Source organism: Chrysemys picta, chromosome 12 (genome assembly GCF_011386835.1).
Source record: "Chrysemys picta bellii isolate R12L10 chromosome 12, ASM1138683v2, whole genome shotgun sequence".
NCBI classification, from domain to species: domain Eukaryota; kingdom Metazoa; phylum Chordata; order Testudines; family Emydidae; genus Chrysemys; species Chrysemys picta.
In genome coordinates this window covers 18,649,624-18,656,524 of record NC_088802.1, presented here as the reverse complement: position 1 = coordinate 18,656,524, position 6,901 = coordinate 18,649,624, and positions in this window count along the sequence as shown.

Below are 6,901 nucleotides of genomic sequence, written 5' to 3'. Positions count from 1 at the left end.
TGGGTCCAGATGATGAAGATGTCATCAATATAGCGTAGGTAGAGAAGGGGCATGAGTGGACGAGAGCTGAGGAAGCGTTGTTCCAGGTCAGCCATAAAAATGTTGGCATATTGTGGGGCCATGCGGGTGCCCATAGCGGTGCCACTGGTCTGGAGGTATATATTGTCACCAAATTTGAAATAATTGTGCGTGAGGATAAAGTCACATAGCTCAGCAATAAGTTGTGCTGTGTCATCATCAGGGATACTGTTCCTGACAGCTTGTATTCCATCTGTATGTGGGATCTACTCAGGACACTCCCTACACTAACACAGGAACAAATCAACATAGAATAACCCCGGTCGGGGTTCTAAGGGTATCTACTACCTAAGATCCACAAACCTGGAAATCCTGGACGCCCCATCATCTCGGGCATTGGCACTCTCACTGAAGGACTGTCTGGATATGTGGACTCCCTACTCAGACCCTACGCCACCAGCACTCCCAGCTATCTCCGTGACACCACAGATTTCCTGAGAAAACTACAATGCATTGGTGACCTCCCAGAAAACACCATCCTAGCCACCATGGATGTAGAGGCTCTCTACACAAACATCCCACATACAGATGGAATACAAGCTGTCAGGAACAGTATCCCTGATGATGACACAGCACAACTTATTGCTGAGCTCTGTGACTTTATCCTCACGCACAATTATTTCAAATTTGGTGACAATATATACCTCCAGACCAGTGGCACCGCTATGGGCACCCGCATGGCCCCACAATATGCCAACATTTTTATGGCTGACCTGGAATAACACTTCCTTATTTACTTTCTCCATACCAGTCATGATTTTATAGACCTCTATCATATCCCCTGCTTAGTCGTCTCTTTTCCAAGCTGAAAAGTCCCAGTCTCATTAATCTCTCCTCTTATGGAAGCTGTTCCCCCCTAATCATTTTTGTTGCCCTTCTCTAAACCTTATCCAATTCTAATATAACTTTTTTGAGATGGGGTGACCACATCTGCATGAAGTATCATAGAATACCAGGGTTGGAAGGGGCCCCAAGAGGTCATCTAGTCCAACCCCCTAATTCGAGATGTGGGTGTGCCATGGATTTATATAGAGGCAATATGATATTTTCTTATCTATCTCTTTCCTAATGATTCCCAACATTCCGATCCGGGTCAAAGTGCGGCTGAAGCTGGGGGTGAGCCCCATGCAGGAGCTAAGGCAACTCCTGCAACAACCCCCAAACAGGTGGGTGTGGCTGGAGCCTGGCCACAGCTGTGCCAGGCCCAGGGCAGTCACTGGCAGCTGGCGGGAGCCAAGCGCCGCCCCTGGAAGCAAGGTGGGAGTCGGAGCTGGGGTCCCCGCCAGGTCTAGCTCCAAGGAGAAGTGCACTGGATCTCAGTGCTGGGGAGATAATGGAGGAGTTGCTGTGCCAGTGGCTGATGGGCAGGAGGGGGCCACAGCCAGTTGCAGCAGCTGCAGAGGGACAGGCGCTGCCAGGTCCTCGCTTCCTGCTGCCAGACTGTGGATGTGGCTGCTCCAAACGGGGTTGCCAGTTCTCCAGGCTTTCCCAGGATCATCCCTCTTTTGAGGGCGCTGCCCTGGGCACTTTGTAAGGTGGCGCATTGTATGCTGCCAACAGTCCAGTGTTATGGATACCCCTTGGGGGGGGGGGGGGTTGGGTTGTATCTCAGAGGTGGGAACCCCAATTCTGCACTGCTGTGTCTCTCCCGCCTAAGAGTCATCTGGTGCATGATCTGTCCCTGTAGCGGGGTAGTTACCCCGCTCCTGCCCTGAAGGGCTTAAAACAGCCCTGGGGGAAGGTTGTGGCTGGGAGCTGCTAAGATGAGCTGATTGGGAAGCAGCTGCAGCTGGGCCACACCCCAATCAGGCCTCAGCTGGCTCTATATAAGAGGCTGTGAGGCAGAGGCTAAGTAGTCTCTCTCTGCCTTCAGAGAGAGAAGGGCCTGGCTGCAGTGAGCTAGAGACAGAGTACCTGAGTGGAGCAGGGCTGGGAAGCTCCAGCCTGGAAAACCCCAGGCTGCGGCCTAGTAGGAGGCCAAGGGGTACTGGGGGTTGCAGAGGGCAGCCCAGGGGTAGGCCAAGGCAGCAGGTCCAAACCCAACCTTGCCTGTGTTGAGTGGCCTATACTGCAGTCTGCCGCAGGGAGCGGGGGCTAGTTGGTGACTGGCAGTGGCTTTATTCTGAGGCAAGGTAGGGATAGTGAGTGAGTGAGTGGGTGGGTGGGGGGTTCCCTGGGGAGGGGAGACCCTAGTACTGAGGGGTGTTCTGCCAGGGCGCAGCACCCCAGATAAAAGGGCACTGGGGTCTAGGAGGGACATGGGGGGGCCAGAGGACAGGTGGATCACTGGCCTGCAGGTGGCATTCCAGGACACTTGTTGGTGTCACTAGGCATAACCCTAGGTAACTTGGGAGGGTAGAAGACCATGAGTGTCGATGAAGCCTTCCTGCACTAGGCCTAAATGAACCAAAGCTCCTCCATGTTTGAACTTTAATCGACCTAACAAGCCAGCAACAGAGAATGGAATGTGTAACAGTCAGTTATCAGTTGCAACACCGCTCAAACCAGTATAAAGCGGTAGTAATAAGGCCTGCATGCTTCTGGCTGAGAGGCAAGATAACAGATCAAAGGGAAAAGGACGAAATAACGGTTCAAAAAAGAGTTGCTAACGAGCTAGACTTATAGCCGCCAAGATGACTTAACTGCTTAAATGTAATTGTTACCTGCTTAATATAATTATTATAGAAGGAGGGAGGGGGAAGGGAAGAGCTTAGTTACAGTAAAGTATAAAAAGAGAAAAAATTGTTTATGTTGGTGTGCTTGATCTGAGATGTGCCAAGTCTCCTTGCACCGCTTTGAGATCTCAAATAAACTTTGATTGCTTCTCCACCCTGGTGTGCTCATTGGCGCGACGCACACCGGGCAACAAACCCCGCTGTTGCTTTCCTCAGGCACTCTGTGCCGGCAATGTGCCGGAAGAGCTAATTCCTGGAAGAGACCAGCAGGAGGCGCCGCAGGGGTGAGTCTGCTCCTCTACAGTCCCACATCTGGAGCAGGCCTGGGAGGGATGTGATTGTGGGGACAGCCCCTCTGAGAGAAACAATGCCTTCCCTGCTCCCCTCTGGTATTGTATATGGGAGTTTGGGGGTGGGGAAGGAGTGCAGTTACTGCTACCTTGAAAAGGATACACTTAGGCCCCAGATTATCCTAAGTATTTAGACACGTAACTCCTATGGGTTAGGTGCCTAAATACCTTTGGGGCTCTGGGCCTTACAACCCCTTGCCAGCAGCTCTCTAAGGCCCTGATCCTGCAGATGCTTGCCCACAGGGGATTAACTTTACTCCTGTGAGTAACTGAAGTCAGTGGGGACATCTCATGACAGCAGAGATCAGAGGGTCACTGAAGAGGATGTTGCCGCTGTTTAACCACACTGTGGAAGGATTGACTGTAACATGAACTGGCTACTTCGTTCCCAAGTGGCTCCCCCCCTGCCCCTGCTGTTCCCTGGAAGCTGGACGCTGGCATCTCACTCACACACAGGAGGCACAGCAAATTTCAAGACAATCTGAGGAAGCATGTAGACTTTATAGCACCTGGGCAAGGGCGGTGGCTGGGGGAGGCTGTGTCTCCCCAGACAGCCAGGTGTAATCCCTCTCATGCTCTATCCCCTGACCCCCACTTCGACTGTGCCTCTGGGCTCCAGGGGCTGGGGGCCACGCTGCCCTCCTTCCCGGGGCTGGGGACGGGGCCTGCAACGGCACTGTGCACTCTCCCTCCCGATGCTCTGGAACTGGGGAGGCTGTGGGCACTAGCCAGCCTGGGGCGGGGGCCAACGGCTGCGGTGCTGAGGCTCTGGGTGTGGAAGGGGGTGTGGAAGGGGTGTGGCCTTGTGTGGAAGGGGTGGGGCTGGGAGAGCTAGCCTCCCACAGCCAGCGGTTCACGCGCCGCCCATGCACTCAAGAGTATGTCAACACTGCAATTAGACACCTGAGGCTGGCCCGTGCCAGCCGACTTCAGTCCCGGGGCTTGGGCTAAGGAGCTTTTTAACTGCAGTGTAGATTTGCAGGCTCGGACTGGAGTCTGTAAAGGGGAGGGTCCCAGAACTCAGACTGCAGCTAGAGCCTGGAAATCTACACTGCAGTTAAAACACCACTGGAAAAAGGCAAATATAGTGCCCATCTTTAAGAAAGGGAAGAAGGAGAATCTGGGGAACTACAGTCTCACACCTCAGTCCCTTGAAAAATCATGGAGCAGGTCCACAAGGAATCCATTTTGAAGCACTTGGAAGAGAGAGAGGTGATCAGGAACAGTCAACATGGATTCACCAAGGGCAAGTCATGCCTGACCAACCTGATTGCCTTCTATGACAAGATAACTGGCTCTGTGGATATGGGGAAAGAAGTGGACGTGATATATCTTGACTTTAGGAAAACTTTTGAGACGGTCTCCCACAGTCTTCTTGCCAGCAAGTTAAAAAAGTATGGATTGGATGAATGGATTATAAGGTCCATATAAAGCTGGTTAGATCATTGGGCTCAACGGGTAATGATCAATGGCACGATGTCTAGCTGGTATCAAGCAGAGTGCCCCAAGGGTCTCTTCTGGGGCTGATTTTGTTCAACATCTTCATTAATTATCTGGATGAGGGGATGGATTGCACCCTCAGCAAGTTTGCAGATGACACTAAGATTGGGGGAGAAGTAGATAAGATGGAGGGTAGCAATAGGGTCCAGAGTGACCTAGATAAACTGGAGGATTGGGCTAAAAGAAATCTGATGAGGTTCAAAAAGGATAAGTGCAGAGTCCTGCACTTAGGAAGGAAGAATCCCATGCACTGCTACAGGCTGGGGACCGACTGGCTAAATGGCAGTTCTGCAGAAAAGGACCTGAGGATTACAATGGATAAGAAGCTGGATATGAGACAACAGTGTGCCCTTGTTGCCAAGAAGGCTAGCGGCATATTGGACTGCTTTAGTAGGAGCATTGCCAGCAGATCGAGGGAAGTGATTATTCGACACTGGTGAGGCCACATCTGGAGTATTGCGTCCAGTTTTGGGGAGCCCACTACAGAAAGGATGTGGACAAATTGGAGAGAGTCCAGTGGAGGGCAACGAATATAATTAGGGGGCTGGAGCACATGACTTATGAGGAGAGAACTGGGGTCATTTAGTCTGTAGAAGAGAAGAGTGAGGGGGAATTTGATAGCTGCTTTTGACTACCTGAAGGGGGGTTCCAAAGAGGATGGAGCTCGGCTGTTCTCAGTGGTGGCAGATGACAGAACAAGGATCAATGGTCTCAAGTTGCAGTGCGGGAGGTTTAGGTTGGATTTCACTAGGAGGGTGGTGAAGCACTGGAATGGGTTACCTAGTGAGATGGTGGAATCTCCATCATTAGAGGTTTTTAAGGCCTGGCTTGACAAAGCCCTGGCTGGGATGATTTAGTTCATGTTGGTCCTGCTTTGAGCAGGCGGTTGGACTAGACCTCCTGAGGTCTCTTCCAACCCTAGGGTTCTATGATTCTATGAACCCCTTAGCCCACTCCCGGGAACCCCAGTCAACTGTCATGGGCCAGCCAGGTGTGTAATTGCAGGGTAGACATACCCTTAGATGTCATCATCTGAGAATTTCCTCACTAAAAGAAAGAGAGAGAAGGTGGGGGAGGTAATATCTTTTATTGGACCAACTTCCCTAGGTGAAAGAGGCAAGCTTTAGAGCTCTTCTTCAGGGCTGGGAAAAGTACAGTAGAGCAGCGGTTCTCAAACTGTGGGTCGGGACCCCAAAGTGGTGGGGCTTAGGCAGGCTCAGGCTTTGGTGCCCCCCTCGGGGGTCCTGTAGTAAGTTTTGTCAGAAGGGGGTCGCAGTGCAACAAAGTTTTAGAACCCCTGCAGTAGAGTGTCATAGCCAAATGCAAGGTGGAACAGATTACTTAGCATAAGTAGTTCACACATATTGTAAGAGATAATTCAGGGTAAAGTGGCCCGTTAACACCTCTGCAGTCATGGGACAAAAAAAGAGGGGGCAGGCTAGTGGGTTACAGATTGTTGTAATAATCCATGAATCCAGTGTCTTCATTAAGGCCATGATTTTTAGTGTCTATCCTGGAATCTTAAATTCATAATTTTGCTAGACATTAAAAATCACAGTCTTGATAAAAACTGGATTCATGGATTATTACAACAAACTGTAACCCACTAACCTGCCCCCTCTTTTTTTGTCCCATGACTGCAGAGATGTTAACGGGCCACTTTACCTTGAATGGTCTCTTACAATAAGTGTTTATGCTAAACAAGCTGTTTCACCTTATATTTAACTGGGACACTCTGAATACCTTATTTACTTTTCCCAGCCCTGAAGAAGACCTCTGTGTATAGCTGGAAAGCTTGTCTCTCTCACCCACGGAAGTTGGGCCAATAAAAAATATCACCTCCCCCACCTTGTCTCCCCCATATCCTGGGACCAACATGGCTACCACAACACTGCAAACAACTAATTAAAAAAGTCATCTGTGAGCATTAAGCAAGACAAGAGATCCATTTAGAACTCTAAAAATACTTTAATATGATTATTTTGTGCATGATAAAAGTAGAGCAGAATCCATTGGCTGAAAACAAACAAATAAACAAACAGCCCCTTACTGTTAAATTCTGTACACATTGATTTAAATTCTTTAAACATGAATGTAATTGCTATTCTTCCTTCCCTCTCCGTTTCCCTTCTCCCCTTCACTGGCTGCCAACAGCTACAACTCTTTCAGAACCATAGAGTATTTTGACACAGAGGCTGGTCAATATCAGTTCCTTGTATCACCAGATCAGTTATTTCCCTCTGTTCTTTTGGCAGATCAGAAGTATGCATTAGCCTCTGGGATCATAAAGAAGAGGAC